Raw genomic sequence first — 24,755 nt, 5'->3', positions numbered from 1 at the left:
AAGAGAAAAAAACCAGTGGCATTCTTCAGGATTTTCTATGGATTTTTTAGCATCCATACTTATTTGCACTAATGACTAGCTGATTATTCATACTGCTTCAAATCATAGTAAGAGAAAGAGTTCCATTATGATTTGAAAGGAAGAGTACTTATCCATTCACACTGCATCAGGAGGGGGGAGGTCTGACTTCAAGCTTATTTCACAACATTCCTGGTGTTAATTAATAACATCTGAGCCCCCAAATAATGATCCATGCTGCCAGACACTTGCATCTGTTTATAAACATAACTGCTAGAATATATTAATGTATTGCACAGGGATATACTGTCTGAATACATTGTGTAGTTCGAAAACTAAGGAAAACATAGTAAAAAAAAAGCCGAAAAGCAGCTGAAGCTGACAAAATCTTCACTTTTAGGTGCATCAATCCAACAGACCATCAGCTGGGACAGACAAACCTTTTTTCAGGGTAACCTGAGACTTGTAAGTGCCCTAGGTTTGATATGTTTTGTAGTATCTAAATATATAAAGCATTAATATTTTTCTGGTGATTATTTTCTTAGATCCATTTTATAATCCATTCTGGCTTTCTGCCTTTAAGGAAAATATCTTAGTCCAAAACTTACCTATTTCAATTAGCCGGTTATCTGTTTTTTCAAGTGCTTACTCAATTTTTGCTTCAGTATATTTAGATGGAACCACTGAAATAAGGATTTTTACCTATTCTTTGGCTCATGTTGAGTTTTTAATTGTTACAAGGAATTTTTCTCATAATTGAAAAGAAATTCAAGTTTCTTATTTTCCACATCTAATTCTCTGCACAATTCTTCACAAGACTCTGCTTATTTCTTACCCCTAGCCTGCCACGAGATAGCAGACTCACAAAAGACTTTTCTCATGAGTCACCTGCTACTTTCTTGCCAAAGTCCCATATGAAAATTGAGGGCAATTTCCTGCAGAGCTCCCCTGACAGGTGGGCTCATTTGAAACTTGAACTGTTAATTATTTCTTTCCATCAGCCACTCAACTGCTTATTCATTTCAGTTTCTGCAAATACTTATAAGTGTTCAAGTGGGAGCATAAAGGGATTTTGTTCCTTATAAGAACTTATGAGAACTAAAAACATCTCCCCTCAGGTTGGCAGGAAGATTTGGTAATAGCTGAGACCTACCACTACTTTTCTGAAATTCTCTAAAGCCATTTTTACAGAAAAAAGCTGGTTTGACATCAAGGAAAACAAAACAAAAAAACCCCAACAAAATCAACCAACCAACCAACCAAAACAACAACAATCCCTGCCTAGTCGACAAAGACATTAATAAAATGCATGTAATATTTAAAGTTCAAAAGATCTAAAAAAAATCCGGTCGATGAAATAAGTATCAAAATTTCTTTAAAATTAATTCCTTTACAGTTAAGAAAATTCTAAAATTAAGACTATCTGAGTAACAGAAATTAATTCCTGAAAGTATTCTCAAACAGAATAATAGCATGAAGAGGGGAACAAGGAACTTGTGGAGATTTCTTTCAGGCTGGCAAACTCAAGCTGCACATTACTTAAATGTTACAATTCGTGTTGTGCATTACATAAATGAACAAACAAGCAGTGACCTTGCTCTACCTTCTTCCCTACCAGCTGCGTGCTCTTGTATTATTTTTGCTATCCTGTAGATCAGTTTTTAACTAGCTGTTCACCTGTAAGTTTTGGTGAAGTGAAAGTCCATAGACAGATGGGCTCATACTCCTTACACTTAAGTGACAAAGTGTGTGAAAAAAAGTTTTGAGTTTAGTAAAAGCTGGAGAAAAGGCTCAGTGTGTAACCATGCAGATAATTTTACCTGTGCAACAAAAAGCAGGCATCAGTGAGGCAAGGAAGACTTGCACTCTGAAAGAACAAGAAAATTGCTTCCATACAAGCAAGAGTGCATAAGCATTGGACAAATTACTGTCCCAGCTTTACATTTCAAATTACAATAAAGAAAATAGGGGGGAAAGAATCTGAACATCACTGTCATAGTCTGATGTCTTTGCAAATGCCTCTGGAATTGTAATTTTAAACCACAAAGATGAATTTAAATCTCGTTGTGTTGTATTCTGTATATATTTGTTCAAATAAAACAAAGAAGGATGGAAAATTCAACTAACCACTGTAAAAAAATTTACTCATCATCTGTAAGAGCTTTGAAATCTCATTTTGACAAGACAGTTATTGTGTGCAAACAAACAGCATGTTGTAAAAAGAAGGAAAGCAAGGAAATGCAAACACTGTGTAACAGCATTTCCCTTTGGTACTGGATGTTTTTTGCTGTCAGTTTAGATTTATTCACATTTTTCTAAATCCACTGTTTACAGTGAGAAAGTACACTGGCCATATTAAGACAAAAGTGCTGCACACATTGGTGTGTGCTCAGTTACTACAAGAATGTTTCATTGAAACAAATACGGTTCTTATTTGCATTCAGAAAGAGCAGCTGCTTCTCATGCGTATTGAGACTAACTTTTAATTCTGATAATATTACATTTCGACTCTACAAATATGTGTCTTAGTCTTAATGCAAAATTAGCTACCAAAAATATTTGAATTAAGAGACACTACTTATACAACAGAAACTATATTTAAAGAGTGAATGTGGTTGGGTGCATTATTTTAGCTAATATGTTTCTTGCTGGTGTTGGTACTGAAGTACTCAATACAATTCATTTAGGGTTTTTTAAGACACACATTGAAGAAGCGTGTCCTAATGACTGCCATGGCAGCTTTGGTAGACCAGGTATGGTATAAAAAGGGCAGTCAGTGCTCCACATTACTTTGGAGGGCCATCTTTATTCTTCCAAACCAAAGAAAGTCACAGTTTTCATGTCAGGCAAAGGCTGCCCTGGTGCCTAGGATCACATCATCCACTTTCCATACCACACCACTGCACAAAAAGATTTCTGAACTATGATAGCTTGCAGCATACTGGTTTCTTTAACATGGAGGTAACACAGATTTAAGTCTTGACCAGGTCTGGGTGGGTTTTTACCAAAGATTGCTAAAATCGATTAGGATCAAAATTGGAAAGACATATGGTATGGAAAAAAAAACCACCTCGAATGCTTCAATAGTGGCTTAAATTTGAGCCCTCAGGATCACAGATTATATTAATCCCCAGGAAAGGATCCTCTTTAAACTGTCCTCAGAAGCTGTTAGTCATACTGTTCTTAAATGCCTCTGCTAATAAATATTCCAGAGCCCCCCTCAGCAAATCTACTCCTGTACCTCATTGTACTTTCTAACACACAACAGTTCCCCGCATCTAAAGGTTTTCAAGGCCTCAGACCTCTCACATTACTCCTGTCTGGGTTCTCTGCCACTTGTCCAGGCCTTGCCTCAAGTGCATCACCCCAACTTAGGTGACATAAAGTCTAAGTTAAAACATTGTCAAAAGTTAAAGCATTTGAACTACATAAGATTAATTTCTCTGCCCATCAGTATAATATCTATTATATTGTTGTAGAGGTTTCCCAATGCTATATGGCATTGCAGGGAGCCACAAAGACTATGGGGAGCAGATTTTACAAACCTCTGTCAAAAATAAGCAAGGCAGCAGACACTACCCCAGTTAGAGGAAGAAGGTCACATTACATACAAGTCCTTCCACCCCCTTTTCCCCTAACCACATTCCAGATGCTGAAGATCTGCTGTTAATTACACTCCTGCCACTTAAAGTTCTTCTATTCTCCCCTCATTTCCTGCATAGTTAATATGAGTATCCCCTATTCCATTGCTCATACCACAGATGGAAATACTGCATATAGCCATGACCAACCCCTGGTGAACCCCACAAGACCAGTTCTTACAATTTGATCATAAGCTGCTGGCAACTACTGTGACTGTGTTTTTCCCAACCAGTCACACATTTGCTTAGTAGTGGATGCCTTTAGGATGTGTTTCTTGGCTGTTTTGGAGGCTGCCACCTGAGGCAATATCAAAGCTTTATTAAAGACACATTGTTTAGAAGTGCCTCACTTTTCTCTATTCCATGATATCAAAGGAGATAATTAGGCTACTTTGGTATGATTTAATCTTTGCAAGAGACACTTGCTGGTCTTGAGAGGTGGGTCACTTGTTTGTATTTCTCTGGGTTCAGAAGTTAAGGTGATTGCTCATTGATTTTCTGGGTCCTCCTCTTACTGTTCTGCTTCTCTTCTCTTTTCTCTTTAGAAACCATGATTACAGTTCTCCTTTTATATCTCCTGGAACCTCATCCACCCTCCATGCCATCTTGAATCAATAGGGACAGCCTCAGTTACCTCGTTAAGTATTCCAGGTTGAGTTTCATCAGGCCCTGCCAATTCATAAGCATCTCTAACCTGTTTTTTCTGATGCTAGTTAGAGCACTTACCCATCTGTCACCAATGTTCATTGTGTTAGCCATCTGGCCACATTTATCCTGGTTAGTGAAATTGAAGCAAAAAGGCACTTAAACATTCCAGTTTTCCCAATATCCAATCTTAGTTTTGTCTTTTAATTGGGATTTGTTCAGTACTTCCTCTTCCTATCAATGCAATTTTAAATTTTTTTTTTTTTCCATCTTTATTTCTCATGTTTGTGTTGACTCTAGCAAGCCCTGATATTTTCTGGAATATATAGGAAATATATATATATATATTTGTGTGTATGTGTGTGTGTATATAGATATATATTATATATATATATGTCATATATATGTCATGTATATAGATATATAATAAAATATACATTTATATATATAATATAGTACTTTTTTGTGTGTGTGAGCAAAATAACCCAATCCTTCAGTATTAAATAGTAATGCAAATCAAATTAAGAAAACAAAAGTAATTTCTGAAAGATAGATGATGATGACCCCAAGACAATGTTTTTAGTAAAAGAAGTTAAAAAGATAGTCCAGGTTAAAATAAAATATTTTTGGGTCAATTTTTTTGCTTTGCCAAAAAATAAAGAAACAAACAAACAGAGAAATACCGGAATTTCCCAAGTTTTTTTACAATGAAGATGGACTATGAAACTGAGTTACAAGTTGTTCATCTATCTCCAGTGCTACCACTAACACTCATTCCCAGGGCACAGAGGTTACTACTACAGGGAAAAAAAGGACATCTACAAAAAAGAGAAAACTGTATGCCAGTCCATAAAAACTCTCATAAAACCATGTCAGTTGCTGCTTGCTTAGATACAAACCAAAGAGCCTTTTCTCTGCATTTGAGGGGTTTTGGATAAATATTTGGATTTTTTAGCCTACAGAGCTCTTATTCAGTGCCATAATATGAAGAGCTAAGCCTGATAAGATGTCACTGGAAGTAAGATTTTGCAACACTGTAGCTTTGACCAAAGACAGTTTGTCAGAAAATAGCATGAAAAAGAAGAGCAATGCTTCCAAAAACAATGTAAGACGCTTTACAGATAGTAATTAAGGACCAGTAATTCCTCAGCATTTGAAAGGAAAATAGGTTTATATATACAAACAGGAAAAAGACAGGAAGAAGGCCTTGTGCCCTTATTGTGGAAAGATAAGCAGACTAAAGGAAGGATCAGAGGATTTGGAAGACTCCTAAAGTTTGCTGAGTTTGTAAATTTATTGGATCTCAAAGCATATCTTAGCTCCAATATTAAGTATTCACTGAAGAAGATTGTGTTTGCCTTTGCGTCATAGGACTACTGGAATCTTTGAATCATGAATGAACACCTCTAAAACACCGGGGTTTGTTTGCCCACAAGCCACTTTCTTGATACCAGTCATCCCCTGGACTGACATCAATCAACCTCTAAAACTATGGGTTCAAAAGTTGGATTCCTTTTTTTTTTTTTTGTAAGTTTGTAATTCAAATGCACTTTTTATGTGGGAACATACTCAAAGCAATATGCTCATCAATGAAAACACACTTAGCAACAGACATGCAACAGCTTCCCTAAATTAATAAGACTTGATTCAGAGGCAGTTCAGAGGCAAATTCATGCCATTTTTCCAGTCTCATCATATTTTCCTTTCCATTGCATAACAGTATACTTCCCTCACAGCTTTACAAGAATTATCCTTTGGGTCCTACTGCATCTCCATCAGTTTGTCCCACCAAAAGTGCAGCAGGGAAGACCCACATTTACTTCTCCAGGAGTCTGGAGCCTGATCATAACACCGTGTGCTTCCAAGGCCTTGGGGTTTGGCTGCCTTGGGTCAAGGCCAGTCCTCTCCTGTGGTCTCTACTTGAACTTAATTGCAGTCAGACCAGGTACTGGCTCATCTGGACCACTGAATTGACTATATAACTCTTTCATTGCTAGGAGCCCACCCATGGACCTCTTGAGTGGCCCTAGTTACCACATCTGGACCTGCTCTGCACTTCTAGACTGGACAGCGTGTGATGGCTCCATTTCTCAGGGAGGTCGTGGTGTTGACTCCTTACTGTGATCCTCGGCTCCCAGGTTCCCTTTCCTCATGGAGCATCCCACTTCCTGACATCAAGCAAAAAGAAATCCTGAAAGCATTGTGTGAACTTTTTATGGTGAAACCTTGTGATAATTAAAAGAAGGTCAGAAATTAACCTGCATTTCTGGGACACTGGAAAAGTTGGCAGCCTTCTAGGGCAACAAAGCATGAGAAATATGCACACACCCCACAGAGCAGAGTTTCTTCTCTGTGAATCCTAGCTAAAGAACTGCTGAGAAATCCACATACTTGGCAATTTTATCTTTATCTTCTTGGGGAAAGGCCTAAAAAATATCAGTGCATCTCTCTCCACACAGAGATCAGAGTTCAGAAGCTGGAGCATGGCCACACATTTCCACTGGTCACCCTTAATGTGTGTCACAGGTACAATGCAAAGGTTACTGAACAGTGCAGCTGCAGAAGGAATGGTCACCCTGATTTTCAAGCTGCTTTCACTGGCTGACCTCCCTGACTTTACAAGGATCTTCAGCTCTTTCTGTTTTGTCACATGTATCCACATATCTGGGCTTATATCTTTTTCTTTCCTTGCAAAAGGAAACAAAATGCCTCCTTTCCACCACTACTCTCAGCCATTTCTAAGAGACAGATCAGGTGGAATGGCATTGCACTACGTTCCCTGTGCTATGGCTCTTTTTTTCTCCTTTACTCAGTGCCTCCTCTGCACACATATAAAGGAGAGGTAAAACCAGGCCAAATCTCTTGCCAGCATGTCCTGAGTGATGGAACTACAAGGGGTTTTACTCCTTTCTATAGACACACTGAGGTCAGAGAAAAGGAAAAGTCCCATAAAGGACTGTAGTTTATTTTTCCTCTCACTTGTTTTCTGTCTCTCTAGGCACCATCTCTTACAAGAAGGCCCAAGGCTGACTAGTTTTTCTCTGAAGTAACTTTCTGAAGTCTACAAAATAGCAATTCAGCTCACTCCAGTCACTTCACAAATAAACACAGGGGCAGATCACCAGCAAAATTACTTGAGGAAAAAATGGAAGGAAAGGAAATTGTAGATTTATCCAATGTAAGATTACATTTGTACCAGTACAGCACAAAGGATGTACATCTCCCAGGCAAGGATATTTGTGCCTCCTCACAGATTTGTCTCTAAAACATAAGAGAACACAACAGATGTATGTTACATTGAGTAAGTAATATACACATTTAACTCATATCTCTTTGTGCGGTGCGGCAGGGAGAAGTCTTCTTTCTCGCTGGTAATTAGAAGGTGCAGCAGATGGTGAGGCTTACTGTACTTGATAAGGTCCTTTAAAGGAACTCTGGCTGCCAAGTGATTCTTCATTAGAACAGGCCTCTTAAGGTGTACCAAGTAGCTTTTCCTAGGATTTAGGAGACATTCTTTTGTACAGTAATATACTGCTAAAATCATTATTCTCATTCTTACTGAATGGTTTTCTTGCTGTCATCAGGAACATTATTCTAATTATAACACCCAGAGGCACTAAACTATGGATGCATGACCAAACACCATCTCTGTCACTACCCGAAAGGCCTTGCAAGTCAAACAAAAGAAGGAGACATTGTAATCATTGCCCATGTCAAGAAAAGAAGGCAAAGAGGTCACAACACAGAGCCATAGACAACCTGGGCCATAAATTCCGATCTCAGACTGCTTGAGCCAAATACAAGAAAATTTCTCAACAATTAGCAACTTAGCCTTTTCAGCTTTGAAAAATCACCTCTCAGAAATGGCTATACCCTTCCTTGAGAAATTTTTCTTTTTTTCCTTTTTTTAATGTCACATGTTCTTTCAGCTCTGGGAGGTTATGAAGAGGCACACACAGAGATTGAAATGAATGGTGCTTACTTCCTGCCATGTTCATTGCTTGGGATAAATAAGCATTCATGTCACAGGGTGAAAAATAATCATTTCTCTCTGTATGTGACTCACCCAATCTACTAGGGCCTGGCCATAAATGAAGAATTTTCGATAATCCCTATGTAGTTGTCATAGAAGTTCATAGTGTTTCTCAGGGGTGATGAACACGAGAAATCAACATTAATCTTTCCTCTTTAATCTAGCCACCAGAGCACTCTGCTAATAGCTTTTTTCCTTATAATGGAGGCAGAAAAGCAATTCTACCCTCCCTTAAAGGAGGGAAATATACCAAGCATAGATGCCACTCAGTGGGTTCAAGTTAGTACTCCTTCACTTCGAACTAAGCTTTCATTCAAAACACAAATTCCTTGCTTGTCTTTGCCTCAGCTTTCCCCCAGATCATACATGCTCCTGCACAAGTAGCATAGAGCTATGAACAAAGAGTAGGAAAAATCACATCATAAGCCCAGAACCAGGTATACTGGCACTTCTGGGCACTTTGCCAGCCTCAGCACCAAACCCTGCGGCACAAGTGTTGGTCCTTCTTTTTGCTGCCTTCCCAGAAACAGAGCCAGTGCAGATGCATTTCTCAGATGGCCTGTGTCAGCTGAGTCCACACAGAATTATGGAACTGACATTTTTGGTGAGCATGTTTCCTGCAAAGTGTCTGAATAGGAACTTAACAGGCCACAGGAAGATGAGTGAGATTATTTGCAGGAGAACTACTGTAGACGTGTACAAAATAGAGTAATAAGCAAAATAATGTCCTTGGTACAATAACTCCAAATGTGTCATAGATTAACATGCCAAATATATGATGACTATTTCAACTGCATTGATACAGGACCCTACAGACATATAGGTGTGTCAAATGGTCACAAGGCACAAATATAATGCAAAAAAATAGAAAAACCTGTGGTAATAAAGGATTTCTAAGCTAATAAATCTCAAGTCCTAAGTTCTGGGCAGTTATTGTTTGGCAAGAACATGCCATTGTTGGATGCTTTGCTGCCTGAATAAGGCTCATAAATGATAACTGGGAAACTGGGCTGGACTCTGCTAGAGAGGCCAAGGATCTTTGGCTACGTGTTAATGCTTAAAGGAAAAGCCAAAATCCATTGAATGATTTTTCAAACTAAATAAATTGGAAGGTGTGTGGTCTAAAATGTCTGAAAATATAAACACTGAATACACATCTAAATCATCTGTATAGTAGCTTAAAACAATAATACACTGTTTGCTATCAATTTACTCTCTGGCATCATTCAGAAAGTATTTCTTGTAAAAGGAACTTCCTCACCTATCTTGCCTATAATTCAGGTTGAATTTAATTTTCCATGTTTCTGCTGGTTTTAAGACTGCTGTCTCTCCAGAGAGACTGCCAAACATAGAGGGTAGGTGAATCACCACAACCACAGCCAGAACCATGAAGGAACCCCAGTAAGCCCCTCACTCACAAAAAACATGTCTGCAAAGCAGACCAACGTACCAAAGAAGCAGATCCTGGCTTATAAAGAATTTGCATCCAAAGTTAAAGAAAAGGGGAAAAAAATGAGGAAAAAAATGTGTTCTTTTTAATTTGTCTTTCTGTATCAAGAAGGGATTAGTCATCTTTGTGGGGATTTTCCTACACAGTAATATGCTTCCATAAAAAGAAGCCTGATTGCTACTTACTTTGCCAAAGTCAGGGTGGACTACAGGCTGTCTTGGAAGTTAAGATTTTGCAGACAGTGCCAGTGCCTGCTCTGAGCGGATGCCCCAAGCCAGGAACCTTATGCTCAGTTCTTCAAGGTGCTTTATGTGACCTTAGGCAAACATCAAACATCTCAGCCAGAGCAAGTGGGATGTGCTGGGAGATTAGCATATGATTAGGGCACTAAAAACACAAGCAAAACCAGTGTCATATGACAGCAAGCCTGTGTGAGACCAGACAACAGTTAATGGCTGCATTCCCTTCTCGGGGTTTTACGTTCATTGCTTTGCTTCGAGTCTACACATTGGGAAAGATCTCTTAAATACAAACAGAGACATAAAGCAGTACATTTTTGTTTTCAATATGCTTGGGTCTGTACACTGAACAGCAAAGTTCTAACCTAATTCTGGTGTAAAATGGGTGAGGTCAAGCATTACATGGCAGCCAGGAACTTCAAAATACTACAAATGCTCATTTTTGAATCTTTTGTGAATTTCTTCCCTTTGGTTTTGATCATACTATGTAACATTCAAGTCATTGGGATTTACAGATAAGGGGGGAGTCTTGGGGAGGCTGAAGATTTTTAAATATACCAAACCAAAGACTTTGAATGCAATTGAAATTCAAGTTGCAATCTCCTTAGCATAAGACTATAAAAGAGGCTGTGTTTGGTAAGACCACAGGTTTATTTAGCCCACTGTGTTTTTCTCTACAAGTGCCATATGAGAGTACTTGAGGAGGGACCTAAGAGCAAGCTAAATATTTCAAACTTTTCCCATCCAACCAATTTTTGCTCAGAAGGGTGCTGAGCTATCTGGGGTTACTAGAGTTTCAGCAATTCTCCCCAGATTCCCATTTCATGAGCTTCTCAAATCTCCCCTGGGGCACATGGGAGCCTCTAGTACTCTCACGAACAACACAGTTCTCCTGCCTTCCGTGGGAGAAGCAAACTTGTGATATTTGTCTTCATTACTGCTCCAAGGACCAGATCACAGCCTCTTGTTCCCAGGCTGGAAGAGATAATGAACAGCAGGTTCTTCTCTGCCCACTCTACACATTTCCATGCTTCATAGACCTTTGCCACAAGTGAGACATGGATTTATACTGAATCACTATAATCATGTTCTCAATTTTAGTCACTGCTCCTTTCCTCGTATCTGTGAAAATCTGAATCGCTTTTAGACTGATACCAAGCACTGAGTTCATGTTTGCATGGAAATATGAGTCATAACCTCAAGATTTCACTCCTGGGTGATGATGGGAGCTCAGAGCTCATCTTTTCATATTCGAACTTAGGTTTGTTTTTCCCATATGCGTGACTTCAAATTTATCAATTTTGAGTTTCAGCTGCCTCATTTAATCAGTATTCTGTTTTGTATGAGCTATCCATTGCTGTCTTCCAGAATATTCTTGTTTACCACTGTAATTGTTTCTTTGTATTTAAAAGAAACATAATTTGTTTTTCAATTATAATTGTGCTAGCAGTTTCCACAGTGCATTATTAATTTGATTACAGAATAAGAAGCAATACTTCGTATTTATAATTAAATATTTCATTTGCTAGGAAACAAAAACATCCTTAGAGCCACGTTTCAAAAGTTGCAAAAGTTCCTAGTGTTGTCTTCACAATCAAAGATAAGAAAATGCTGTGTTCATTATGGTACTGCATTTTAATTTGGAAACAGACAAATTTTCTAAGATTCTCTTTAGGCATGACTACCTGGGAAAAGAACAAGATGTAAATGATACTCAGTTATCTGACACAGAATTAATTCACTTGGAATAAGTATTTAATAAATTATAAGTATACAAAGGCATTAAATAACAACATTACTTACCTTATCAGGTTTTAGACTAAAGTTGAAAGTGAAAGTCTTCTTTCTAACTTGTTCCCATTCAAAAGATAATAGAAAATTTCATCACAATAATGTTTGTATTTAGAAACTTACCAAATACAATTATATAAAGGAAAATAATCCAGTTGTTTTCTCTAATTTGGTCATTTAATAATAAGTATTTTCTTGGACTATAAAAACTTAAAGACAGTGAGAAAAAAGATAAAGAGAATTAAGACAGAAAATAGAGTGGGCAAAATTTCATCTACCACCAAAATAATTATTGAGCTGTTGTTTCTTGAAAACTATGTTTGTTAGTTGTGAATGAAAACCTCTGGTTCTAATACTCCCATATATTTTAAACATATTAAAACCAGATTTCATTATTCCAAGGCTGAATAATCCAACCATCTCTGTATGTCATCTTCCAACAGAACAATATCAATTTAACCTGATATTTCTCCATTTCTTCAGCTGAGCCACAATTCCACTCAAGACTGAAAAGCCTGAAAATTTTAATCTGCAGAAAAAGCTGAGAAGGCTACTTTTTATTAAATACAAGTAAAACTGCAATTGTAAGAAACTTCTCTCTGCGCTGTTCTGCAGCATGGAGAGAACACCTACTCATGTCCTAGAGGTAGATTGCACCTGGCATTCCTGGTCAGATGACTTCTCTTTGAATCTCCTTCTGACAATGAAACTTCAGAGATGCATTGACATCTGAAACTGATTCACAAGGGTCCAACTGCTATGTGGAAGGTGATGATAAATTCTGTAAGCCATCTTTGCACCCCTGTTTGTAAATGGGCAAAGAGAATAATAGCACCACTATAAATTAGTGTCTAACAAAGGAAAGAAAAAAGCATTTGGCTTCAAGAACCAGAGAAATCTGTCTCAGCTTGATTAACCTATTAGAGTAAGCAGAAGGGGGGCAGTGTAGATAAAACCGACATTATTATCTTTTTCTAAAGAGTTTGATGAAGGTGCTTTGAATAAACACAGGTCTATCACAGAACTGAATTCCTAGGTAGTTTTGGAGGTAATTGATATCAAGCAATGTGTCCCAGAATTTATACACACATTTTATATGAAAGTTGTTTTAACAGGAAGCAAGATCATTTTCAAAAGACCTGTTTATTTTGTTGAGTATTAAACCTCAGAGCAGAATTTATTACCCTCAACCTTCAGAAGAAATGTGAAGAGCAGTCCTACTGAGTTTCTGCTGTTATCTCTAGAGTGGAAAGGGCTTTATTCATTGCTCGGGAAAGCCTGCTATTCACTTTCTATAGGAAACAGCTTTGGAGCTCTTACTGAAGGGATCATACTTAGTCCTGAATAATATCTCTTTATCTCCAGCCAGGAAAACTAGGAAGAAGAATCTATGAGAAAATTCCCCTTCCTTAGAAGAAAAGCCTTGTATGCCTGTGTAACCAGATATGGGGCATTACACATCGATTCCTGTGCTTTAATAAGAGGGTGAGGAAGCTGCAGGGCTGCAGACAAGCAGTTGACAGGACTAGGAATGCTCTAAGAAATCCTCATGAGAATCTGGCTACACAAGAAATCCTGGTAGATAGGGTCTCATTCAGCCCACACTCCATTATAAAAGACCATATTAACATGGGCTTGGGCAGCCAAAAAGTGTCATTCCTTGGCCTTAGAGCTGGACAAGCATGGCCATAAGCATGTGCTTCTTTCTCTTTGAACAGTGGCAAGAGGGATAGTCCCCTGCCAATTGCATACTCTTCCCCTGAACATAACTGTTCCCCCTGAAGCAGGACCCATTATTTCTAACATCTTGAGTGGGGTACCAGAGGTGGCTAGCTCTCTGCTGCTTCAGCATGCAAAAGTCTACACCATGGTCACCCAGACATGTCTGCAATACAGAGGAGAGGACAAAACATGGGTGCTCCTCATGTGAAGGAGAGAGAGCATCTGCTTGCCAAACTTGAAGACAGTTCATGCATGGATATGTTGTTGCTCCCAAGTGAAGCAAGTTAGCTTAGATTAGTGACTGTCAAAAGGTTTTTACTCCTTTCTACATTTGCTGTAGACACATGACTACCAATTGATCATGGAGCAAAGAGAACAGAATGGTAGGATGAACTATTTTGTGATTGTGATTTGTGAATTTGCTTGTCAAACTCTGAAAAAGCCATTTAATCCTTGAAAATAAAGAGAATTGGATACACAAAGTCATACTGATGGAAACAGAGCCTCATGATCAAAAACATCCTGCAAAGTCAAACATCTTGTTTGACTTTATACATGGCTTCATACTGTTCCCCAAAGTCAGTAAATAGATACCAACAGACATTTAACTAAGATTTACTGAGAGTAGATGACCAAAGGAGAGAGGAAATAGTAATTTGGGGAAATGCTCTAAAAGACACCGTCAGGGCACTGCATGGAGCCATGGGGATTTCCTTGGAACCATCCAAGGGCAGGTCCTGGCAGCCAAGGCCCATCCCACCACGTCAGCCAGAAGCAGGGCAGACAGAGGGCACTGTGCAGCCCCATTCCTAGGTATCCCTGGGACCAGTGACAGCCTGGGATGCAGGCCTGCAGCTGGTCCTGGCTCAGGAGGCACAAGGCTGAGCAGGGCAGGGCTGTGAGGACCTGGAGACCAGCCCTGCCTTGCCATCACTGGGACAGGGGCTGACAGCCCTGGGAGGCTGACATCAGCTCCTGAGCTGTGGGTAGGCTGGGGTGGCCTCAGGGTGATGAACACAGGCAGGACTGACAGTGTCTCAGGGACACAGCAGACACGACATGCAAAGTCCTGGACAAGTGTTTGTCCTGGGTGCCCAGCTGGCCAGGCCAGAGACTCTGCAACTGGGGAGCCCCCTAACTTCAGCCTCCCACTTCAGCAGTGCCAATCCCATTCACTTAAATCCTGTGCCTTCAGGGCTTGTGCCAACTGTTTACGCTCCATTTGTCCATTTTGGGCTGGGTTCATTCATTGCAACATTCAAACCTCTCTTCAGCTCTGCACTGACTCAGCCCATCCCTTTCCATATGTCAATCATCCCTCCTCAAGCTCTGTAAGAGATATAAAACCTGCTTCAGCATATAAGGAAACAGCTCCTGAAACTTCCAGCTTTATCCTGTTCCTATTGCATACTGCCCTGAATCATACCTGTGTTTTCCTTTATTGCTGGCTGAGCCATATGGAAGCATGGTAGACCACCTCCAGAAGTTCTGCTCACTTTTAAGTTACAGAAAATGTTACATTTTCCCAGGGAGAGTTTATTTATTATCAGTTGAAGTCATTCACTCTTTTGTTAGGCTTTAACTTTACATGTAAACTAGTTCATGGGGTTTTGTTCTTTTTAATGCACCATTTGGCCAGCAGTGACAACGCTCAACTACCCCCTTGAGCCAAAAGGGCTTCAGATAGTGACAACTTTTACATAACAAGTAATTTCTTGCAATTAGGTTTTTCATTGTATCATGTCCTGCCAAAAGACAGTTGGGAATTCTTTCCTCAGTAGTTTTTAAAAAAGGTAGAGGCACAGACAACCTTGCCTATGTAGGGCCAGGCTCTGCAGCAAGCAGGCATGGGAAGCCCATGGCTAGTCTCAGCTGCTGATGCGTGCACAGGACTTCATCTTCTGGCCTGCTGGGACCCACCCTGCCAAAATCCACATGACAGCTGGAGCAGTAAAGCAGTGCTTGAGCAAAACAACAGCAGTAGGCTGTGGCCTGTGTTGGGATCACTCACTTTGCTTCCAGCACAGGAGAAGGAACATCTCCACTGAACCTTAAACGAGAGGTACAAGCCTAGGAGTCTTCACTGTCTATCTGGCCTGCGTGCTTACCAGAATTTTAGGGTCATTACACGCAGTTCCTCTGTCAGCACACTAAATCCCACACAGAACAGCAGATGACATTTTAAATACTCCAGAGCTGTAGCAGGCAAACTTTATGTGCATTATGAAATTTTACTTCCTTTCCTGATGAACATTTTCCCGATGATGCGTTTGCAATGTAGATATGGCTTTCTTTTACCAGGGCAATTGAGCCTGTATTTCCCAGACAGTGATACTCTACAACAAATGAAAGTCCCAACAGACTCCTCTTCTCCCTAGGTGCACTTTATAAATGATCCATTACAGAGAATGAGTTGCAGCCCCTTTTCAGATATGGTCATATGCTCCTTTCTCTCTTCTCGACATGTTTTAAGAGTTGAGGAAAGCATAATGATGTTTGAGTCACATTGATAACCCTGTGCTGCTTTGTAGCACATTGTGCACAAGGTTCCACAAATAGGATAGGACTGGAAACTCTGGTCTCTTTACCAGCTTCCCACTATGGGAATCTACAACAAAGCTTAACAAAGCTTGAAATAAGTTTTTATTGTTGCCTTTAGAACATCCTTCTAAATTAAGAGCCTTTTAATTCAATTTTAATGCTGGAAGAACTAGGTCTGCATTGGTCTCATCTGCTCGTTAAAGTAAATTAAGAAAGTGCTCTGGCGGAAAAAGATGTAGAATGAGAGTCCTTCCTATGCCTTCAGTTCTTCTACTCATTCATTACACACCTATCAAAGTTGAGAGAGGCTTAGGCAAGCGAGCACCAGCAGCAGTTCTTTCACTGTGCTGGCATGACTCACTCACCTTACCCCATACCTGCAGCACTGGCCCCGCAGGGAAATAGCAAGTAATTGGTCGGCCAAAGACTGTATAGCACAGCACACACTTGAGCAAAGAGGGATCCTGCGATGTTCACTGCTATAGTTTGGGAAGCACCCTTTCACACGGAAATGCAGTACATGGATTCTTAGGGCAGTGCTGAGCTGAGCCAGCATTCCCACGCTCACTGTAGCTATGTTGCCCCCAAACGTGGATGTCCTGCAAAGAGACTCAGACACCTCTGCCCCTGGGGTCTGCAACTTAAAAAAATTAAATGCCACTTCTTTTCTTCAAGATGCCTTGTTCACTCCTTTTCATTTGCCTGCTTAAAGAAAAGGTATGTATTAGCAGGTAGTTAAAGTTATCTGATTAAATATGTCGTGGAAGGGCAGGAAAGTCTCTGTAAGACAGCAAAAATTCTAGGGTTCAACGTCCATGTCCCTTACTCTGAATATAGGCCTGGAAAAGAGTGTTACAGCATGATGCATCCTTTGCATTTCAAATTCCTTTTATAGAACTTTTGCAGCTAAAGTGTCGCAAATGAAATCCAAGCAGCATGCTAGAGAAGCCAAGGTTGGTTTCATGAATTTTCCCAGGGTTCACATGCATTTTGGATAAGATTTGTTTTTTCTGAAGCACTGCATGTCCAATTGCAATTGCGTAGAGAAGAATCCCAGGAATAGAAGCAAGGGTATTGCGTCAGCCAGATTCTGTTATCCTTTATCCTTCTCTCATAAGGATAGGCAATGTTTTCATCTTACTGATAGGAGGAAAGCAAGACTGTTGAATGATCATAACCACAACAGTGTTTTTTGTCTATCCTTTGCCCCCAGTTCATTGCCTCCCAAGATATGATTTTAGCCCTTTGCTCACGTAGCCTACTTATTCAGATTTCCTCTCCTCACTGTTTGTGCTGTCATGTGCATACGTCAGATGTACGTTCCTCACAAACCCACTGCGCTGTTCAACCAGGCAAGGAAGAGAAAATGCCAGAACTCTTTGGGGAGATTTCAAGGATGGGTGAAAAAAGGTCACAGGCACAGCAGAGGATCAGCCAAGAGCGCAGGATCAGCATGGAATTTGTGCTGTCAGCCTGGAACCAGATGCTTTGTCTCAGCACTCATCATACATAAAGCTCCCTAAACTTAAGGCATCACTTTGAAAAGACAGGACAATCTGTGATTCTAAACATAACATAGCTGTGTCTTTTCTTTGATGTTAAAATACGTCTTTATTGTCATGCTTATTTTATTTCCTTTCTTCTCCACACTGGTGCTTGTGCAAAATCAACATTGAACTAAAAAGAATCTAATTTTTGACCCTATGAAAATGACATTATAAATGTAGTAGAGGCATTTTATAAAAGCTCACTACGGCTAAAATGATGGTACAAAAAGCTCTTCTGAGTTAAAGAAAATGAAAAGTCAGTACATATTTGAATTGCAAGTTATTCAGTTCATGCTTCGTTTCATATTTAAAGTGAAATTTATGATTGTATATTGGTTTTATTCAAAATTTCTGGGGAAAAATAATTAGCAAAAATAATCAAACTGAATACCAATTTACTTTTTTACTTTTTATTCAACTATGATGCACCAAATGCATTAAAAACTGTTCTATAGGTATGTATTTTTGGTTCAGAACAATGTGCTTTTCTATTTATCCTAAAGTAAATTCCTTTATGTCGACTCACCAAACTATGTTTCGATGTACACAAAAATATATTAGTACAAAAGATTTACTTCAAGAAGATATGAAAATATTAGCTTCCACTTTACAAAGATATGAAGTTCTCTTGTATATCATGGTGAACTGTAAAATAAAATGTAATTCTGATATTAAAAATACCATGAATTTCTACTCATATACACACCAGGTAAGAGAACATGAAGAGAACTTGATACTCAAAAGGGCCATGCACATGTGCTCTAACAATGTGAACTGTAAAGAAACTGCAGACATTCACAAATATAGCTACATTATTAGCTTGCCAGGCAGAGCTGACTTCATGGTGATGAAAGTCATGCAGAGGAAATGGAAACTCAATTTACTGGTTTTCAACAGGAATACATAGACTTGAAAAGAGTTAACTATGCCATCTTCTTTTCAAGTTATTATTTCCATTAGGAAAAAAGGAATAGGTGAAAGAGGATCATTTCCAAATATGAGGGAAGCAATAGACGCAGAACAGACTGAGAGTAGAAGATGAAGGAAATAGAATAGAAACATTTTCACACAAGTGTTTGCCAATCCTGCCTTAACTAACATTTTGAAGTCAAATTGCACCCTCAAAATGTCCATTTAGGATCTTGCTTCATCTAACTTCTATTCAATACTTCTTCATTTAACTTCTTTAAATCAAAGCCATGGTTTCAGAACTCTGACTCTCACTGAGAAAAAGCTGTTTCATAAAAAGTTAATGCAATTAAAAATATTAACAGAATAATAACATTAAAAAAAATCCCAGAAAGAAAACCAGTCCAAAAATGTATCTAGCCAGAAAGAAGCTGGTTGGCCTTCAGAATGGTCAAGGGAGGTAATCTTTCCCCTCTGTTCAGCACTGGTGAGGCCACAGATGGAAAACTCTCTCCGTTTCTGGACTCTTCAGTGAGACACATGAACATACTGAAGAGAGTTCAGCAAAGGACCACAGGGATGACTGAGGGATTGGAGCATCTTCCATTAGAAAAACCTGACAGAGCTGGGACTCCTCAGCCTAGAGAGCAGATGGCCTGGGGGGATCTCATCAATGAGATAAATACCTGATGCAAGAGAGCAGAGAAGATGGAGCCCTTTCCAGTGGTGCCCAGTGTCTGGATCACAGACAATCAGCACAAAATGAAATGCAGGCAGTTCCCTCTGAGCATCAGAAGAATGTTTTCTGCTGTGAGGATGACCAAGCACTGGCACAGGTTGAGCCGGGAGGTTGTGGAGTCACTATCCTCGAAAAAAAGAAGTTTAGGCATGGTCCTGAGCAACTGGCACCAGGTGGTCCTGCTTGGGCAGGGGGGTTGGAAAAGATGATCTCCCACAATTCCTTCTATCTTCAACCATCTGCAATTCTTCTGTGAAAGATATTTCTGACAAAATCAAACCATTTTTCCAGATGCAGTGTTTTTGTACAGCAAAAAGAGAGGAAACGTGCAACTGGCAGTTCAAACGTATTTCTTCATTGAAGCTTTTCTCTGTGAACAGTGTGATTTGGTGAAAGATGAAGTCCAAGGTGTAAAAAAATCCTCCCAAAAATTATTATGAAGTGGGAAATAGGTTTGGGAGTGTTTATCTTAGAAACTACACCAGTCTGTTGGTACCTATTTAATGAAGAAATAAAACAAGTGGTATTAAAAAAATTACAGTAACTAGATTTGATTTGTCCATTTAAAAAATGTCAAGTTACTAAACAAAAATTGAATGTGTCTCTTATAATGTCTATTAGCCCTTTGCACATCTCCAAAAATGCAAGATTTTCTGGAAGACCAACCCTGCCCTTTGATAGTGATTCATTACAATATGCTGCAGAGTTCTGCTGCAAGAATGTGCTGCTATAATGTGACCTTCTTCCTGTAAAATAATGCCAAGACTTAAGTACTGTTCTTGTTCAAACTTTTAAATTAATCAAATCCAAGCACATTTTCCTAATTCTCATATTATCTTACGAGAGGGAGAGAGAGAGAGTTCATACAACCAAGGATTTTACCACAGTGGTGTTCTGTGATATATTGTAGTACAGCCTCATTATGAGACGACCAAGAGTAGGAGCTTGCATGGTAAATACTGACATTAAAAAAAATAAAGTCAAAATAAAATATCTGAAATCTTCTGGAAAGCAAATTCAGCTGTTTCCTACGAGGTAATAGATGACCCCCTCCACACACACACACACATTGTTTCATCTAAGATTTTTCTTTTTCTTAAATATCATCCAATGGCACCAGCTCATGGCTACTCTGTGAAAACTTTAGGCCTGAAAGTCCTTTTTGTATGAAGTGATTTCTCTGTACTTTGTGCAGGTTCTTTGATTTATGCCATTGGATGTGAAATCTGAATCACGAGTAGTCCAAGCAATAACCTAGCTCCTGCAAATATGGCTTTTCCTAACCAGTGAGTTGGCAGCCCAAATGCACAGTAAAAAAAACCTTAAAAAAAAAAATCATCAAAGTTGTTTGTTTGTTGAAGAAAGAAGTCATACTATGAAAAATATAATCTTCTAAATTTCCTCAGTTATGTGGGATCCTGAGAAAATACTTAAATTTACCAAAACACTGTTCTTTAGAACTGTTAAATGACAAAACTCCTAAACTGATCTTTCCACCTTGCTTCCTATAACCTATAGCTTCCCTTCCCCCCAGCAGCATCATTTTAAGAGCCAGGCTGTCTTCAGCAAGCCAAATTCTAAACCATAATCTGAAGTTAGCAGCAACATACCCCACTGGCATATCCATAGAAATAAGCAGAAATTTGCATGAGCTGGGTCATTATTTCTTTCATGCAGGAATATCAAAATACAGCTCACTGAAATTTTCTCAACATTGCTTTCAATAAAGATTTGAAAACTACCCCACCTAAGCATTGCCCTTCTGGGAATTCCATTCCTGAAATCAGTTTGTTGAACTGATGCCTTCAGAATGTCTTGCAGAAACAGATAACTCCTTTCCTTTTTCAAACTACTTCATGCACATTTTAACACATTCCACAGTACAATACTATTTCATCTTTGTACAGATAGAAAAGTATAGTTTTCATGTTTTGTTCCTCTGGCATCTTCCTGAACGAGCCAGCTCAGTGAGTGGTGCTTATGTGTTACTGCTCTGAGCACTGAAATGAGTGGGTTTGGGTAGAGAAGAAGAGGGTTCTTACCACCAATCTATTTTATTTGGTTTTGCCTCCTGCTAAGTTCATGCAGAACGATACTGGTTCCATGTGCATAAAAGCACCTTGCTGGAGAACAAGAGGAACAAAATAACAAGCTTTTTGAAATAATGGAGTGTATTTGTAGCCTGCTGCAGAGGCCAGTGTCAGGCAGAGGATTTTGATGTAATTTTTTCACTTTTCAGTTCCCTGCCACATTTCCTCCTTGAGCTGGAAAATTCAGCGCAGATTCTCAGTACATTTCTCTTTACTTCACGTTTCCCAGGAGCAGGACAGGACACCATCCATATTTTGGCCATCAATACTTCTTTCCTCTGTGAATTTCATCTAATTCAGAGGAAAACCAGTATACATTGCTGGATACACCCCGAAATCTAATTAGTTTAACACATTCATCATTTATTTCATCCAGTGTTCTTTATATTTGCACTCACTACAGAGCGTTTGAGTGCTCCTACAGACATATAAAGAATACATCATTGCAGTGATCCTAGGCCAAAGCTGAATGTTACCAAATGATGACTCTAACAAAGATCTTCTTCATATTTCTGCTAAAATTAAAATGTAGTAGACATAAGCAAGAGGTAGAAAAGAAGCTCAGTTCTCTGACACTTAAAACCCCGTGTATGCTTTGCAAGAAAGCCATTTTGCCGCCCATTTAGGGAGAACTTTTTAGAAGTAATTATTCCAGACGTTCTGCCACATTATTCCTCCCTTAGGACTCTTGAAAACACAAGTGTTGCTGTTCTTGATTCCAGCCCTAGGGCTTCAGGGGTTGTTGTCTCTACAGAAATGAGCTGTGGTCGGTATGCTGGTGTCTGTGAGTGAAAGGCGCATTAGTTCCTAGGAGAAAATTTCAGGATGTTACTGTCATCAGCAAATGGAAAAGCAGGATACTTTTTACTTGGGTGTTTTTTCAGCCTCTATCAAAGATAAGTGGGAACTAATGCAAAATGATCAACTAGTATTTCCATTGAGAGAGCATAGTCAAGAGACTAATTTGCTTCAGCTTCCTTGTAGTCCCCCCAAAAAGTGAATAGAAATGGCCAGAGGCAGATTCTCCTCAGCTGCAGAAAAAAGAGAAAAAGGTGAGAATCTCGAAAGCCTCAGAAGCTGAAGGAGAGGAGTGTTGGGTGGAGATAGAGAAAGAAGTGCAGACAGTGCCAGGACCTGCACAGCAATGAGGAACATGGATGGAAGAGGGTGTTCAGCACAGGCTGTTTGCCAAGTTGGGCAGGGGGAAGAATCCAGACCTGAAGAAACTGCAGACCGGAGCAATTAGTACCTGGATAAATCACAATCCTGGGAAAGCCAAAAGCAAAGTGTTACACCTAAATCCACTTGGCAAAAGGGATGGAGCAGTATGCTGGGATGGTCAGAGAAGACAGCACAGATGACAGACAGCAAGGAGAGAAAGAGATGACTGGAAAAGTACTGTATTCCTGTGGAAACAGGAGGCAGAGAGATACTGAAAACCTGTAGATTTGAATCATAATGAAGATTTGGAAATAAGGCAACAGTGGGTTAAATCTGCCAGACCCATAACAGAAGCATTCGCCAAAGGACATTTGCACACTTTCAATGATTTGAGAGTGGCCAGGCTTATTTCACCCTTAGCTCCTCAGATGGATATTTTGAACTTGCAGTGTGAATAACTGACTAAGCATTTCCAGATTTGGTCATTAAAGCAGATCATGCTTCTTAGCTTTCTTGAACACTATTACGTTAATTGGATTATTAGGGAAATAAATTTGGAAGTATTTCTGAAGCCATAAATATCTCTAAAATGTGGAGATGAGCTTTTGAAAAGTTTGCAATGTGCCTAATTCAAATGTGGATTGTGATGCCATTGACACTGCACATTCTAGGTAGTTCAAAAATAATACTGAAAAAAAGGCAATGTCAATATTATCCTCATCAATGCAAATCCTCAAAGGGACTAAGTTTTCCTGTACACTAATCCAGATGTTACTCAGTTTCTGGTTAAGCCAGCTGATATTTCATCTAGGTTTGTGATAGCCTGTCTTTGAAGTGCCAGGAGTTTTTGATTACCATATGGTTGGCAAGTGTGTAACAGTCATTAAACAAATACACTTTGTAATTATTTAGTACACCTGCTGTCAATATGCACTATATCTGTATGGCCTTTTCATTAGATTTTCTGGGACATATGTACCTCAATAACAGAAGAATTCTTGATCATTTTAGCTAGAAGGACAACGAGCAGTTTGTTACAGCAAAAGTACGTTCATGAACTCTACAGACAATCATGCAACTTCTGCAACAAAGCACTAATAGTCCAAACCCCAGCTGAGCACAGACCATGTAAGTGAAGACAGTAGCTCCACAAGCCAGCAGCAGCAGTAGTTCTATAACAACTAATACAAGCCAATTTCTGTCTATTTCTGATTCCTGAAGCAACAGGCTACAAACTCTCCATAAAAAAAAATGTATGTTTTTTATTAATAGACAAATTCTAGCAAAGTCTGTCTGAAGCAAATAAGGAAGAATGGGGGGGGGAAAGGCCGTTGTTTTCCTGATACCGTCCTTGTTTATACATGGCATTTCCAGAGGAAAAAGTGTATGCTATTTCAAACTTATTTTGTGTACTAGACAGACAGCAGGGAAATAAAATTGCAATAAGTAAACCCACTCAGAAAGTCATAATTGAAGCTGTTAAAAAGGATGAATAAAAGAATATTATAGCATTTTCTCTAACTGGAAACTGATGGAAGCTTAAGAAACACACAAGCTAAATTGGGGAAAGTCCCTGAGATTTGCTGCAGGCCTCATTTTCCCATTCCTTGTGCTGTCTCGGAAAGTGCTAAAGCTTCTTTTGTCACAATGAGCACACAGAAGAAGAACAAAGGATTTGGGATTAATAACCAGATAGTAGGTTGTAGTTTTGGGATTTTGGAGCATCTTTATTTTTAAAAAGGGGTTGTTCCATTGTTTAATGTGCCCTGGAATACTGGTGGGAGGGCATTATTTTGTAAATTTCCATATGTTGTTTAGTCTGCCCTTTTCAGGAATTCATTTGGTGCTTACACTCATTTATGTTTCAATCACTCATTCATGTGCTATAGAGTGTTATGATTCTCTCCCCACCCTCAAAGGATTGCTAATGCAATCAATACTTCAGTCTGAGGGGATAAACTCCATCTCAGACTTCCTATTGTTTTGTGGTTGATTTGATTTTATCTCAAACTACAGACATATCAAACAATATTTCGTGTTCTGCTTGACGGGTCTATTGCTGGAATTTTTTTTTCTTCTTCATTATTTGGACTGGAAGCACTATTTGTTTTCATTTCCTAATTAGTGTTCAGCTGACCCACAGTCATGTTATAGATGTGACAAGAGTTATATTTATTTTTTCCTCATCCAGGCTGTAACTAATTTAAAGTGGTAATATTTGTGCCAATC

The sequence above is a fragment of the Corvus kubaryi genome, unplaced genomic scaffold, assembly GCF_017639235.1.
Source record: "Corvus kubaryi isolate FWS band 111438036 unplaced genomic scaffold, C.kubaryi_AGA036_p1.0 132, whole genome shotgun sequence".
NCBI lineage: Eukaryota > Metazoa > Chordata > Aves > Passeriformes > Corvidae > Corvus > Corvus kubaryi.
The sequence above is the reverse complement of the archived record's forward strand: the minus strand, read 5'-3'. Positions refer to the sequence as shown.